The sequence below is a fragment of the Rana temporaria genome, chromosome 7, assembly GCF_905171775.1.
Source record: "Rana temporaria chromosome 7, aRanTem1.1, whole genome shotgun sequence".
In the NCBI taxonomy this organism is placed as follows: domain Eukaryota; kingdom Metazoa; phylum Chordata; class Amphibia; order Anura; family Ranidae; genus Rana; species Rana temporaria.
In genome coordinates, this window is record NC_053495.1 from 166,323,022 (window position 1) to 166,340,008 (window position 16,987).

General features: G+C 43.2%; 2 long non-coding RNA genes across 2 annotated transcripts; one reads left to right on the top strand and one right to left on the bottom strand.

Annotated features, from left to right (window-relative positions):
* Positions 1-12,583: 12,583 nt before the first annotated feature.
* LOC120944864 lies at positions 12,584-13,131 on the bottom strand. The gene is made up of 3 exons (XR_005750518.1): positions 13,060-13,131; positions 12,812-12,929; positions 12,584-12,599 (listed from the first exon to the last, which is right to left on the bottom strand). It is a non-coding gene; the product is annotated as an uncharacterized LOC120944864 (long non-coding RNA).
* Positions 13,132-13,987: 856 nt separating this feature from the next.
* Positions 13,988-14,598, top strand: LOC120944865. The gene is made up of 3 exons (XR_005750519.1): positions 13,988-14,122; positions 14,253-14,370; positions 14,583-14,598. It is a non-coding gene; the product is annotated as an uncharacterized LOC120944865 (long non-coding RNA).
* Positions 14,599-16,987: the final 2,389 nt, after the last annotated feature.

Consider the following 16,987-nt stretch of genomic DNA (forward strand, 5'->3'; position numbering starts at 1 on the left):
ATTCCCAAATCTCTTTGCACCCAGAAGATGAGGAAGATTGCCTTCATCTGCCCACTGAGGTTTTTCAAATTCAACAGAATGCCTTGTAGATTGTCAAGAGCCCCTAAAAATTCAAAGGTCAATAGAACGTACCTTAAGAGACGTGAACCTGATTTTGCCACTGGTGTATCTTGATGATGTCATCGTCTTCAGGAGGCCTCTTGAGGAATATGTGTGCCTTAAAAAGATACTGCAGATACTCCATTAACCACTTAAGGAACTTAGGTGTTTTTCAGATTTGGTGTTTGCAAGACTAAAACAGTTTTTTCTGCTAGAAAATTACTTAAAACCCCCAAACATTATATATTTTTTTTCTAACACCCTAGAGAATAAAATAGTGGTCATTGCAATACTTTTTGTCACACCGTATTTACGTAGCGGTCTTACAAGCGCACTTTCTTGGAAAAAAAATCACTTTTTTGAATAAAAAAATAAGACAACAATAAATTTGGCCCACATTTTGTAATATATTGTGAAAGATAATGTTACGCCGAGTAAAATGATATCCAACATGTCACGCTTAAAAATTGCGCCCGCTCGTGGCATGGCGTCAAACTTTTACCCTTAAAAATCTCGATAGGCGACGTTTAAAAAATTCTATAGGTTGCATTTTTTGAGTTACAGAAGAGGTCTAGGGCTATAATTATTGCTTTCGCTCTAACGATGGCGGCGATACCTCACTTGTGTGATTTGAACACCATTTTCATGCAGGCTCTACTCGCGTATGCGTTCGCTTCTGCGCGCGAGCTCGTTGGGACGGGGCGCTTTAAAAAATGTTTTTTTTGTTTTCTTATTTATTTTTATTTATTTTATTACTTTTTACACTGAATTTTTTTTGGGGATTACTTTTATTCCTATTATAAGGAATGTAAACATTCCTTGTAATAGAAAAAAGCATGACAGGTCCTCTTAAATATGAGATCTGGGGTCAAAAAGACCTCAGATCTCATATTTAGACAAAAATGCAAGAAAAAAATATTGAAACTGTCATTTTTTCAAATGACAAAAAAAAAATGTTTCTTTAAGACGCTGGGCGGGACTGACGTTTTGACGTCACTTCCGCCCAGCAGAGCTATGGGGATGGGTGAAGGACATTTTTCCCTCACTCGCATCCCCAGTCAGCTGCCGAACAGGCCCGATCGCCTCCGCTGCTACCGACGGCAACGGTAAGCGGCGGAGGGCGCGGGAGAGCGGCGGGAGGGGGGGGGCCCTCTCCCGCCACCGATAACGGCGATCTTGCGGCAAATCCGCCGTGAAGACCACCGTTATCATGTACAGGACCCTTAGCACTAAAGATGGATTCCTCGGTTGTGGCAGCAGCTGCTGCCGTTACCGAGATATCCATCTTTAAAATTACGACGTATATATACAGTGCAGGGTCTGGAAGTGGTTAAGAAAGGTTAACATTTCCATTGCAGAAATGTCAATTCTATCAACCCTCAATAACCTTTCAGGGGCATGTTGTCTTCACAGACGGAGTCGCCACCAACCCAAAAAAGGTAGAAGCTGTCACTTTCTGGGCTAGACCAAATAATGTCACTGAACTAAGTTCATTATTAGGTTTCTGCTCCTACTAGAGAAGATTTGTTGGAGGGTTTGCTAAAATATCCCAACTACTTATTGAGTTGTTAACTGCTTCTCTCCTGGCATATTGTAATATGAGGGCCGAGCGGTAGCCCTGTTTTCCTGCAAGGACATCATTATACATCCTCCCAGGATTATGCCTCATGCGTGCCATACAGGCCATGTTCTGGTGGATCTGTCACCTGCTGTTTCCACCAGATACAGCCAATGACAGATCACTGTACTGGCCTGTTGCCAGTACCATGTGATCACTGTAACCAATCACAGCAGATCACATGACAATTGTACACAGTGGATGGCTTTGATCAAAGTGTGGTGTGTGGTGGTAGAGTGGTACACAATTCCTACCCTAAGGAGGTACCATCTTTTAAAAAGCGAATATGGAAATACAAAGTTGTTCGGGACTTTAAATGTACCCCATTTGAGTATAATAAACACTAGTCAATCAATTATAAAAGTTAAAAAAATGTATTCAACATCTTAAAAAGTTTTTTTTTTAAAACATATCCTCAAAACAGTTGTCCAGGGAGATGTTATTCTGGCCTTGAGATTTGATTTAATAGGCCAACACATTTTGTGTTCTGACCCGCTTCATCAGGGCCTCAGATTTTGTCATCTAGTGCTGCAATAGGATACAGAAAAACACACGTGAAACAATAAGTATTTAACAACACAGTATATCACATATTGTATCGTATTATGTCTCAAAATCAAGTGATATCTTAAAGAATCATATCCATTATGAATGCTTATAAAAGGGGTGAATTGATTTAGGTAATATTATCTACTTCAATACAAAAATAAACGAAAGAATAACCTTTATAATATTGAGTAATTGGTACAAACATAATCACCTGTAAAATTGTGCATATTAGTTGGTAATAAATAGCCTGGCTGGCCTGTGTGGAATTTTTCCAAACCCTCAAAGAATTACCCACATCCGAGAATGGTCCCTGACACAAATCTAGATATCAGAAGATAATGGGCCAGATCCACAAAAACCTGACGTAACTTAAAAAATCCAATTTAAGTTACACTGGCTTAAAGTTTCTACCTAAGTGCCTGATCCACAAAGCACTTATCTAGAAAATTCAGGCTGTGTAACTAAAATTCCGCCGGCGCAAGGCGTTCCTATTCAAATGGGGCGAGTCCCATTTAAATGAGGCGCGCTCCCGCGCCGGCCGTACTGCGCATGCGCGTCGGCCGTACTGCGCATGCGCGAAGTTACGTTACGCCGAGTTTTGAGGATCGCGACGGCTTAAAGTTGCGTCGGGGAAAAAAAAAATGACAGCGGCATGCATTCCTGAGGGAGAACTCCATGCCAATTTTCAAAGAAAAAATCGGCATGGGTTCCCCCCCCAGGAGCATACCAGGTCCTTAGGACTGGCATGGGTTGTAAGGAGACCCCCCCACGCCGAAAAATTGACGTAGGGGGTCCCCCTACAATCCATACCAGACCCGTATCCAAAGCACGGTACCCAGCCGGCCAGGAAGGGAGTGGGGACGAGCGAGCGCCCCCCCCCCCTCCTGAGCCGTGCCAGGCCGCGTGCCCTCAACATGGGGGGGTTGGGTGCTCTGGGGCAGGGGGGCGCACTGCGGGCCCCCCCACCCCAGAGCACCCTGTCCCCATGTTGATGAGGACAGGACCTCTTCCCGACAACCCTTGCCATTGGTTGTCGGGGTCTGCGGGCGGAGGCTTATCGGAATCTGGGAGTCCCCTTTAATAAGGGGGCCCCCAGATACCGGCCCCCCACCCTAAGTGAATGGATATGGGGTACATCGTACCCCTATCCATTCACCTGGAGGCAAAAAGTAAAAGTTAATAAACACACAACACAAGGCTTTTTAAAATAGTTTATTATTCTGCTCCGGACGCCCCCCCTGTCTTCGTTATTAGCTCAATTACCAGGGGGGGCTTCTTCTTCCGCTCTCCGGGGGTCTTCTTCCACTCTCCGGGGGTCTTCCGCTCTCCGGGGGGGCTTCTCCGGACTCCGGGGGGGCTTCTCCGGACTCCGGGGGGCTTCTTCCATCTTCTCCCCTCTTCCGCTCTTGACTCGGCGAACCCCGGTTCTTCTGCAGCTCTCCGGTGCCTTCTTCTTCAGCGCTGGCTGCCTGCTATGTTTGTGTGTTAGCTCGATTTCAAACAGGCAGCCGGCGCGGTCTTCTGTGGCGTCAGGGTCTTCTGGTCTTCTGTTCTTCCGATGTTGTCTCGTCGCCTGTTGTCGCTGTAATGATGGAAGCGCGCCTTGCATCCCATTTATATAGGCATCACCGTCCCATCATGCTCCGGTAGGTACCCACGTGGTGGGTGCACGTGGGTAGGCACCCACCACGTGGGTACCTACCGGAGCATGATGGGACGGTGATGCCTATATAAATGGGATGCAAGGCGCGCTTCCATCATTACAGCGACAACAGGCGACGAGACAACATCGGAAGAACAGAAGACCAGAAGACCCTGACGCCACAGAAGACCGCGCCGGCTGCCTGTTTGAAATCGAGCTAACACACAAACATAGCAGGCAGCCAGCGCTGAAGAAGAAGGCACCGGAGAGCTGCAGAAGAACCGGGGTTCGCCGAGTCAAGAGCGGAAGAGGGGAGAAGATGGAAGAAGCCCCCCGGAGTCCGGAGAAGCCCCCCCGGAGTCCGGAGAAGCCCCCCCGGAGAGCGGAAGACCCCCGGAGAGTGGAAGAAGACCCCCGGAGAGCGGAAGAAGAAGCCCCCCCTGGTAATTGAGCTAATAACGAAGACAGGGGGGGCGTCCGGAGCAGAATAATAAACTATTTTAAAAAGCCTTGTGTTGTGTGTTTATTAACTTTTACTTTTTGCCTCCAGGTGAATGGATAGGGGTACGATGTACCCCATATCCATTCACTTAGGGTGGGGGGCCGGTATCTGGGGGCCCCCTTATTAAAGGGGACTCCCAGATTCCGATAAGCCTCCGCCCGCAGACCCCGACAACCAATGGCAAGGGTTGTCGGGAAGAGGTCCTGTCCTCATCAACATGGGGACAGGGTGCTCTGGGGTGGGGGGGCCCGCAGTGCGCCCCCCTGCCCCAGAGCACCCAACCCCCCCATGTTGAGGGCACGCGGCCTGGCACGGCTCAGGAGGGGGGGGGCGCTCGCTCGTCCCCACTCCCTTCCTGGCCGGCCGGGTACCGTGCTTTGGATACGGGTCTGGTATGGATTGTAGGGGGACCCCCTACGTCAATTTTTCGGCGTAGGGGGGGTCCCCTTACAACCCATACCAGACCTAAGGGCCTGGTATGCTCCTGGGGGGGAACCCATGCCGGTTTTGTTTTTTACAAATTGACGTGGAGTTCTCCCTCGGGAAAGCATACCAAATGCCGTCGCTGCAATGGGCCTTTACAAGGTGTGACTAACTTTACACTTTGTAAAACGAGCCCTAATTTTACACTTGCAAAATAACACTTACGGCGCAAAAAAGAAGCTAGAAAGCTTTGTGGATCGCCTTAAGTGCTAATTTGCATACTAGCAACGGCATTTCGACTCGAAATGCCCCCAGCGGCGGATGCGGTACTGCATCCTAAAATTAGGCAGTGTAAATCAATTACACATGCCGGATCTTCTGTGTAACTTTGGAAAAAGCCTTTTGAGGATCGTTTCCAAAGTTACACACAGACTGAACAGCACTTAAGTCGGAGTATCTCTTTTGAGGATCTGGCCCCATGTACCTAATGCTGCGTACACACGATTTGAAATTCCGACAAGAAAACCGCGTATTTTTTTCTGACGGAATGTTGGCTCAAACTTGTGTAGCATACACACGGTCACACAAATCTTGTTGTAAATTCCGACCGTCAAGAATGTGGTGACGTACAAGACGTACGACAAGCTGAGATCAATGAAGTTTAATAGGCGGTTCGGCTCTTCTTGATTCTGAGCATACGTGGTTTTTGCGTGTCGGAATTGCATTAAGAGGAGCGGATTTTCTGATAGGAACTTTTTCCATTGGAAAAATAAAGAACCTGCTCTCAATCTTTTGTTGGCGGAAATTCCGACAGCAAATGTCCGATGGAGGATACACACGGTCGGATTTTCCGACCAAAAGCTCACATCTGAGTGTTTAAAATGGCTGGAAGGGAAGGGTAAAAAAGGGCAGGAAAAGGAGGGGGAGGGGAAAGGGAGGAAAGGGAGGGAAAAGGCAGGGTAAGAAGGAGGAGAAACAGAAAGGAAAATGAGAGAGGGGAGGAGAAGAGAAGGGGGGGGGAAGGAGGGGGGATGAAAAGTATTCGGGAGGAAGGGAAGGAGGAAAGAAAAGAAGGAAAAAAATAGGAGGTGGGGGAAAGAAGAGGGAAAGAGAGGACAGAGAAAAGGTGAAAGAGGAAAGAAAGGAAGAAAATGGGAGGGATGGAGTGATAGAGAAAACCACTAGACACTAGGAACCACTTACCCAATATTCCTGCAAGCATAGACTATTTAGCCAGGTAATACAGAGGTGATGGGCAGACAGGAAGCAAGAGACCTCGATTAGGAACAGGTAGTATTATTCCAATAACACTTCTTAGTGCTAGATAAGGAATAAATCAAACAACGAAGGATCAACTATATAATAAGTATTTAAATGTTCATAGAATATAGTTTGAGTGAGTGAGTGAGTGAAAAACGTATATAGCGCTGCACATGCGAACTGAATCGCCTCTGGGCGCTTGATTGACCACTTCTCCTTTGAGCTCAGAAGAGATGGGTTTTGATCTTTCTCCTAAAGGCCAAGTGGTTCTCCTCCAACCGAATGGAGGTTGGTAAAGTGTTCCAAAGTCGAGGGCCTTGGACAGCAAATCTTCTTTCTCCTTTGGACTTGTATCTGGTTTTGGGGATTTGGAGTAAATTTTGGTTGGAGGATCGCAGAGCGCGATTGGGGTTGTAGGCTTTTATATACCTTGTTTCAACAGGGTGGGCACTATGCCTTCCCTGAATGACTGGTTAATCAGCTGCTTGATGGGTGGTGCCAGAATATCGGCACATTCCTTCAGCAGTTTGGTGGGGATAATATCGTTAGGCGCCGTGCTATTTCGCAGGGCACTGATGATATTTTTTGTGGCCTCGAGGGAGATGGGTTTTAGAGTAAACATTGTTGATTGGTCCTGATTCCTGTGGGGATTGGGAGTGCGACTGAGGGGGGATTGAGGGGGGTACTGTTTTTCTGACTGCTTTCACGGATCCTTTCAATTTTGTTAAGGAAATGATCCGATAATTCATTGCAAAATCCTTGGGTATCAGAATTGGGGGCTTCAAGACAGGCTGGGTTCATGGTCTGACTGACCAACTTGAAGAGTTTGCGGGGACGGTTTAGGTCATTGGCTTGCCTGGAAAATTTCTTTGTGGTATTGTTTTGTTGTTTCCTTGTAGATGGCGTGGTTTTCGTCTGTAGTGCTTCTTTTCCAAGCTGCTTCCGCTCTTCTGCGTTCCTGCTTAAACAACGACAGCTGGTAGTTAAACCAGCTGGAGTTGTATTTCCGGATGCAGGTTTTACGTTTGGGCGCTACCAAGTCGGCTGACTGCAGTAGAGCTGTGTTTGAACATAGCAAATGAAAGAAACATAAATAAGGCATATGGGGAGGTGTGTTACATCCCCTAAAATAGTAAATTACCTGTGTGTCCAAAAATGGCAGGCTGAAACTCCCTGCCACGTGACCTGGCTTATATGTGGAGCAATGTAACATGGGGGGGGTAACATCATTCTGGACAACTGTTTTGAGGATATGTTTTTTTTTAAAAAAATTGAATAAAAATGTTTAGTTTTTAAAATTGATTGACTAGTGTTTATTATACCATCGTACAGATAGGGCCAATTACAGCTCATCCCACCATGGGATTAGCTGTGGCCAATCACAAACACTAAATAAAAAAATGTTATTCAGAAAAAATGGTTGCTTATAATTAAAATTTACAGTTATAAGCAATTATAGTGTGTTAAAAATCCTGATCATCTCCCCAAAGTAGTACACTGTTACTATGGTAACACTGTATTGCTCTGGTCACTGTATGTAAAAAAGAAAAAATATATTTAACCCCTTACGTTTCACCCTATACCTGTCTATATACGTGATCTGAGTATGGGGAGCACATGCGTGCCGGTAGCGTCTCGCTCCCGCTGTGATCATACAGCCCAGCGGCATATACTGCAGACTCAATGTCTGCTGCCACTCGCCAATCATCCAACAGAGAGGCAGAATGTCAGTCTGCCTATGTAAACAAGGCAGGTTCTGACAGGAGGGAAGACATTGATCCTATGTCTCTGCAAAGCAGGGACAAGGATCCATGTCTTTCCCTAGTAAAAGCACCTCCCATACTGTAGCAAAACACAGGCTAGACACACAGTTAATCCTTTAATCACCCCCTGATGTTAACCCCTTCCCAGCCAGTGTCCTTAGTACAGTGACAGTGCTGATCACTGTATTCGTGTCACTAGTCCACAAAGAGTGTCAGAATGTCTGCCGCAATATCGCAGTCCCGCTAAAAGTTGCTGATCGCCACCAATACTAGTAAAATTTATGATTGTTTGGATTTTTACCAAAAATATGTAGCAAAATACATATTGGCTTACATTTTTTAAGAAATCTGATTGTTTTCAATTTTTTTATTGGATATGTTTTATAGCAGAAAGTTAAAAATATAGTTTTTTCAAGATTGTTGGTCTTTTTTTGTTTATACTGTAAGGGCGAGCAGGTATTTTGCCAGATAAAGAGCAATCTAACCAATGTTCTGGTTATAGCATATGCTAACACCCTTTAAACCATATGAACTACACATCAATGTTAGTAGAGACAGACTGGACAGGGTACCCTTCCAAGAGCACAGTGAGCATCTGTTCCTAGTCCCATATGTGAGCAGAAGTATGCATTGATAGACAAGCTAAAGGGCTACCTGTATGGTGCAGACTTCATTGTCATAACTAACAACAGCCCACATACCTTTATTTTCACCATGGCCAAGCTAGATGCTACAGGGCACTGGTGGTTGGCTGCTCTGTTTGGGTTCCAAGTCACGAAAGTATCGCCATGGAGTCAGAAACAGAGAGCCAATGCTTTCTCTAGAAGGTCTTATGGCTCAGACATCCCCATAAACAGCTAGATGCAGCTAACTCCAGAATAAGTACACGCCCTGTGTCCAGGGGTAGGGTACTGCCCCAAAGGGGCGACATGACTTGATGTTGTTAGAGTCACCACAGCTGGCATTGCCAAATATTACTGTAAGCTTTCACAAATAAGAGGCGAGGGCCTGCCCAGGTTGCCAAAAAGGGTCTACTGAAAAACCAACAAGAAGATTCCTTCGGAAATCTAAAGCTGAAAACTTTAGAGAGTCAAAACCAAGACTTGCTACTAACAGATACTCTGAAAGAAGCACAATTAGCCCACAGTGAATGGAATTGGTTGCAGCTGAGAGATGGGATTTTGTCTACCGAAGGAGCCCCTTGGGCAAACCTAATGACAGATGGCAGGTGTGGCAGTGTTCCTAGCAGAAAAATACATAGAGGTTGTATTAACAGCTTTACATGATGAGCATGGCCACCTAGGCACAGAGAGGACTTTCAAGCTAGTTAGAGATCACTTAAACTGGCCTTGTATGTGAGCCAAATTAGAGGGTTACTGTCACTCTTGCTTAAGGTATATTTAGTAAAGACTTTACCAACCAAAGCCACACACTTGAGCCATCAACAAAGTCAAGCATCAATGGAATTGCTGTACGTTGATTTCTTATATGGGGAGCCTGACTCCAGTGGACAAAGAAATGTCCTGGAATTAACCAACCACTCTACTCGGTATTCCCAGGCATTCACAAGCAAAGGTATGTAATAAAAAGAAGCTGCCCTAATATCGAATAAAATGTGTTAACCAGTGACATAAACTAAATGCAAAGTGATAAACACACCAAAGAAAATGAGGTGAAAATTGCCAAAAAGATTGTATACTGAAACCCCATAAAAATGGCTTCAATAAATCATAATATTATCAAGTGAGATTAAACCATATAATGGTGTCTTTCATGGATGTTCAAGAACAGCATACGCTGCAACACCCTGAGACAAGTCTTCAATAGAACGGGACACTGTGAATCCGCCACCATGCAGAATGAAGGCTTACAAGCTAATCAAGCTAGATTGACTTAACACCCAGCTTGGGTTGTTGCGATCCTCCAACGATGCAACATTCCAATGTTCCTGGAACTCCAGAGTGGATATTGTGGTAATCCCAAAAGCCAGCTAGCACAAAATATAAGCAGCGCTGTAAACAATGTAAGATGAAATATCCGTTTTCACAGGTATTCAAAAATAATGCTAATGTCCATAAACATCACCATGTGACAAAAGTAAATATGTGCACAAATTCCCAAAAATATATATAATTGTGTTTAAATATTAATTAAATATAAGTCCATATATCACATCAAGTAGGTTTGTGAAAAAATTATGATAATAGCTTCCAATCTTCCACCACACCCGGTGTCAGTGAATCCTCTCCCATCAGATGCAAAACTCACCAACTCAATTTGCCTTACACTCTCGTGTTTGGAGTGTAAACATGTACAAACCTCACTGGTAGGTATAGCAGATAATCCCAGTTCCAACCAATTCACTGCCAGAAAGCTCTGCATGTAAATAAAAGAAGTGCTCAAAATAGCATGATACCGTAAAATCAGTTTAAAGCGGTGGTTCCCCTAAAAATCAACTTTTAACATTGCTTTTCCCACATTAATTACGATTAGAATCGGCTGGTTTTATTAAAAAAAAAAACGTCCGTACATACCGTTAGCTATATTCGTTCTCACCGCCACTTCCGGGTACGATGCTGGCGGTGGGCGTTCCTAATTGATGGACAGGCATCCGACCGACGCATACATCGCGTCACGAGATGCCGAAAGAAGCCGAACGTCGGTGCGGCTCTATACGGCGCATACGCACCGACGTTCGGCTTCTTTCGGCATCTCGTGACGCGATGTATGCGTCGGTCGGATGCCTGTCCATCAATTAGGAACGCCCACTGCCAGCATCGTACCCGGAAGTGGCGGTGAGAACGAATATAGCTAACGGTATGTACGGACGCTTTTTTTTAATAAAACCAGCCGATTCTAATCGTAATTAATGTGGGAAAAGCAATGTTAAAAGTTGATTTTTAGGGGAACCACCGCTTTAATAACACACTTGAATCTTCAAATATAGCACTCACATGAATCTCAAAAAATAGAGCAATACACTGCACAGCAAACACTTGTTCAGAGATGAACTAAACACAGAGTATATTGGTCGCGGTGGACCCAAGGTGTCCACTGATCGCTCACCACCTCCCCGCTGTTCCTTCCTGGATCTCTGCTTCTTTGATCAGCCTTGATATGTCACACGTTCACTTCAGATGGTTGCTGCACAGCCACGCCCCGACATATTTCGTCATAAAAGACTTAGTCATGGGATTGATGGGATTGGCTGTGTGGCGCAGCAAACCCTTCTTTTATCCCCCCACGTGAACTCGGGTCGAAAGTAAAACACCATCCTCCGACTATGGGTGGAAGAATGATCTCCACTATCGCCTCTCCATAGGCTCAACGGGTGTCCCTGCGACCTTAATACACTCGCTTCTGGCTGCAATATTTCAATTAGATACAATATATCTCTGTCATTAAAACATTCCTACAATCCCTCTGCAAGTGTACCATAATCGTAGAGTTCATAAGGACAATGATAAACAATATTAAAATATATTCATTAAAGTTCTGGGCTTTTATAAGGGACACAATACATTTCCTGGTCCTACCCCACGTCAGCACACAATGGGTCAACTCCTCCACTAGAACCTGCAGGACCAATTAAAGACAGCCCCTCCCCAAACTAAGTGTTCTTCTTTTTAGTCCTACTCGAGGCTGCTGATTGCAGGAAGTAGGTCTTTCTTCTTTGGAAAAGGGGCAAGCTCCTTCGACCAAAGGGGTGGCAGCCTTTGGAGCAGTTATGCCAGGATTTTGGTGGAAGATATATGTGAGACAGCTAGCTTAAGTTTTTGTTTTGACTTTGCAAGCTAGACGTGCGGTCAGCAAGTTCTGCAAAGTTTGGGACAATAGACATAACTTCTTTGTGTTTAGCCGCTTTCCTTTGATTGTCAGTGTTTTTTGTCGTGTTCTTTTCTGCTCCTTTTATTCAGCTAGTTATACCCTGTTGTGTGCTAACGTAAGGTTGGGGCGAGGAGAATGGAAAATTGTTATCAGTTATTTAGACCCCTTTCACACTGAAGTGTTTTTACAGTGTTTTAGCGTTAAAAATAGCTATATTAAAACGCTAATAAAATGCTCTCTATGCATCTCAATTGACCCTTTCACACTGAGTCCTGCAAGCAGCATCTTTGGAGCAGCTTTTGGGCACTAAAAAAACTCTCCAAAAACACCCCTCTCCATTGAAATGAATTGAAAGCGCACTGCAAAAATGCCCTAAAACGTTAGGGTCTTAGCAGTGCTTTACCAGCACATTGGGATTGCAGATGAGGCTTCACTCGAATAACGCTCAAATGACGCGCGAAAAGCACTCGAATAACGCTCAAAAAACGCCCCAGTGTGAAAGGGGCCTAACTGTAATTTTCCTTTCCTGACCTATCCTCACCTCAGCACAGGACTCCCACCCTAGTGGCCTGTAGCAGGCTAGTTTATTGAATACGAAAGAATACGTTTTGTGGACAAGTATCAGTAGTCACAGGCACCTCACCCCAATGATAAGAAAAAATGAGAAGAGGGGGGAAAAAGGGGGTAACCAAAAGGACCCCGGGGCTTTTGAACGGTGCAAATAGATAATCAGACAAAATTTGATTATAAAATTAGAAAATATAATTTATTACACAAATAATTAGTATGCCATAAATACGATAAATTTGAAATACATCTCGATTAAATACGTGATATCAAGACGAAGCATTGTTTAAGTCAGCTCTACATGTTTCACTCCGACGAGTTTCTTCAGGAGCTTTCAGACATACAATGCTAAATATCAGAAGAAAAAACAACAAGACATATAATTAAATGACTGTTGAAAACAATCATTTATATATCAATACATTTTGGTAAATAATGTCAAAAAAGGGAAAAGAAAAATATTGATCATGAATACATCAGTTATTGTAGATAATGCATGCTCAAGGATCTCAACTACATATAAACAGGGGCCAAAAGTAAAAACAATAATATTTACTTACCAAAGAGGTAAAACAGCAAAAGACAGCAGACCATACAGGAAGGAACCAGAGTCCTCAGGGAAAAACAGAATAGTTCAGGAGAACCACAGCAGGATTTTAAGCCATTGATAGAATTAATCTGAAAAATCAGGAAAGCACATGTGGAAACACATATGCAAACTACTCTCAGTTGTATTGTGCAACAATGGGTAAAGAGAATATACACTCCAAAAACTTGTTATAATGGACAATATATATAATATATATACCTGTCAATAGTAAGCAAAAATGCCTATTGTCAGTAGAGACAGTCTAATGTTTGCCATAGATATGGATTGAAACATTCCTTGGTCTGCCGTCATTATGAATGGAAGTAATACAATGAAAATAACAATATATCATACTGTTTTATTATTTATATTTATTTTTATTTTCATTGTATTACTTCTATTCATAATGACGGCAGACCAAGGAATGTTTTTCCCTCATGCCTCTGGGCGCAGGATGGATTCAGGAGAGCCATACGGACACGTAGGGAGCTGCAGGGGTTAAGAGGGTTTATCACTCCCCTTTCATTATTGTTTCCCCTCAGATCCCTTTCTTTTAGACCAATTATGCCAGCACATCCATTCCCAGCTTGAGTTTTGTGTGTTTTTTCAGCGCTTCCGCGCTGTCTATTCCATTTGCCTTCCAGCTATCTTGTACTGGAAACCTTTCCAGCCTCCAAAATGGCGCCGATCGTTTTTGGACCGCCCACAGAGACCTTTTCCTTGGTCTCATGTGTGCTGTCATTACTTTTGGCTACATTGGGATCAGCTGAGCTTGTCAGCTGGGTGGATTGATTGTTTTCCTTCTGCTGACGCCCAGGTCACGTGTCTGCACCGCAGCGTTTTGATTGGTCAATCATCGCCGTGGTGGCAGATTTAAAGCCCGAGCGCTGTGTTAGGCGCTCCAGCTGAGACCAGACCTAATTAATGCAAGGAAAGGCTGCTGTATGCACAGCTATCTAGGTGACTCTGCCTTTTCATCTTTGGACTTTATCCTAATCAGGTATTTACCTTACAAGCTTTTTGGCTTTGTGCTTACACACTGTGAGCATTAGGGATTTGTTTGTTCTGTGCATTTTTTGGCACTGAACTATTCCTATTTACTTATAATATACTTTTTTATTTCTCCCTTTTTTTCTTAACAGAGCGGTTGCCGCTTTTTGATCAGGTTATTTGAGGGGTTGTGAGAGTGTCTTCCTTCCCCTTTATCCTCTTTCAATCCATATCTATGGCAAACATTAGACTGTCTCTACTGACAATAGGCATTTTTGCTTACTATTGACAGGTATATATATTATATATATTGTCCATTATAACAAGTTTTTGGAGTGTATATTCTCTTTACCCATTGTTGCACAATACAACTGAGAGTAGTTTGCATATGTGTTTCCACGTGTGCTTTCCTGATTTTTCAGATTAATTCTATCAATGGCTTAAAATCCTGCTGTGGTTCTCCTGAACTATTCTGTCTTTCCCTGAGGACTCTGGTTCCTTCCTGTATGGTCTGCTGTCTTTTGCTGTTTTACCTCTTTGGTAAGTAAATATTATTGTTTTTACTTTTGGCCCCTGTTTATATGTAGTTGAGATCCTTGAGCATGCATTATCTACAATAACTGATGTATTCATGATCAATATTTTTCTTTTCCCTTTTTTGACATTATTTACCAAAATGTATTGATATATAAATGATTGTTTTCAACAGTCATTTAATTATATGTCTTGTTGTTTTTTCTTCTGATATTTAGCATTGTATGTCTGAAAGCTCCTGAAGAAACTCGTCGGAGTGAAACATGTAGAGCTGACTTAAACAATGCTTCGTCTTGATATCACGTATTTAATCGAGATGTATTTCAAATTTATCGTATTTATGGCATACTAATTATTTGTGTAATAAATTATATTTTCTAATTTTATAATCAAATTTTGTCTGATTATCTATTTGCACCGTTCAAAAGCCCCGGGGTCCTTTTGGTTACCCCCTTTTTCCCCCCTCTTCTCATAGTTTATTGAATACATCAGTTGGGGAGGGGCTGTCTTTTACTTAGTTAGGAGGAGGTGGTCCTGTGGGTTCCAGAGGAGGAGTCAACCCATTTGCTGAGGATAGGACAGAAAAAGGAAAATTACAGTAAGTATCTGATAACAATTTTTCGTTATGTGTAACACTCTGACATAAGGGCAGATATCATGTTCCTCATATATAGCCATTAATATGTGTTATGACCATTGTTGCTCATCTTACTTTAAAAATGTAATTAGTTACAGTTACAAATTACTTCTTCCGAAAAAGTAATTGCGTTAGTGACACATTTACTACATTGAAAAAGTAATTAGTTACTCAGCAAAGTAACTGTGACTTTTTTTTTATATTCTACAACATGCCTCACTGTGCTATCTGTAACATGCCTCACTGTGCCATATGTAACATGCCTCACTGTGCCATCTGTAACATGCCTCACTGTCCCATCTGTAACATGCCTCACTGTGCCATCTGTAACATGCCTCACTGTCCCATCTGTAACATGCCTCACTGTGCCATCTGTAACATGCCTCACTGTGCCATCTGTAAACATGCCTCACTGTGCCATCTGTAAACATGCCTCGATGATCTCCCTACCTTCTCCTGTTTACAGAGATGTCAGACGGCGGCCATCCATTATTCAAAAGTCGCGCCTCCTCCTCAGGCTGTTCCGTGATAGGCGGAACAGTAATTTTGCCAGCAGAGCCTCTGTTCAGTGTTCCGCCTATCACGGATGTCCTCTTGTCCGAGGACGAGGCTAAGGATGAGAAGGCATCCATGATAGGCTGAACACTAAACAGAGGCTCTGCTGGGAAAATTAGTGTTCCGCCTATCACGGAACAGTCAGAGGAGAAGGCGCGCTTTTTTAATAATGGATGGCCGACGGCTGACACACAGGTAGATGTAATTGTGGTAACACTGCCCAAGTAATGGGGATGGCGTTACCGTGAGGGGAAGAGTAATTAGGTAGATTACTCGTTACCCTCAAAAGGGGCATCGTTAGGTAACGGTGTTTATTTTAACGCTGTTACTGACAACACTGGATATGACATACCAGCATTATATGATGCTGCCATAATTAGACTGGAGCATAAGCATTAAGCATTTTAAGTAATATAAATATGTAATATGTATGTATAGAATACATTTAGCTGCCCCCATTGGGCTCATTTACACAGGTGGTAAAAATGCTGTCCACTTATGTATATTGTATGGTTTTGCATGCATCTGTATGCAGCAGTATATAAGTCTTTGGACTCATTCACACAGGTGCATCCAAGGCTATAATATTGAGCTGCAAAAATGGAAAATTATAACATTATAAGTGTTCAAAATAAATGCAGCCTGTTGGCTGCTACCAGCTGAATGCATCCTAGAATGCTACTTGACAGGAGTCACTTGCATCCTAGCAACCAAGTATGCTGTAAACACCAAGGGCCCATCAATCACGTGTAACACTCCACATTGAATTTTTTTCAAACGTTTTTCTTCCTGAACAATCTTTCAGTGAATATGATAAACCCTAGCCTTTATCACCACGGAAATGTGCAGAAAAGAGAACAGGTGCAGAAGTGGTCCTGCAATGGGTGTGTAAAGTAAACATAGGAAACAGTGGCAGTGAAGACATCGTAGTTGTAGAACCAGGGAAACACAGTTCAGTTCCTGTTACCAGAGGATCTGGTTAAATCTGTGACCTTCCGGGTTCTTTCTTTTTTACCAAAATGATCCAGGAAAAAAAAAAATAATAATATGAAAACTTTGACTACAGTACTTAGGAAATACATACTGTTTAAGTCTAAAGATATTAACAGGGCCTATGTTATAATGTGCAATTGTTAGGAAACTCTCACTGTAATGGATCTAATGCTTACTGAGTTGAGTTGTATGGCTGATCGGAAGACATTGCTGTTATGTTTGTGAACACCTTTATAACAATATAATTACTAGACATGTGCACAGAAAATTTTTTCGTTTTTTTTTGTTCCGTTTCGTATCGTTCCGTAGGTTCGTTCCCGTTCGTTTTTCGCAAGTCGCCCGTTTTCCTGTTCGTTCGCGTTTTTCGTACGACGCGATTTTTTCGTATTCCGATCGTTTCGTATTTTGGTTACCGTTTTATTTTCGTACATGAGGGAT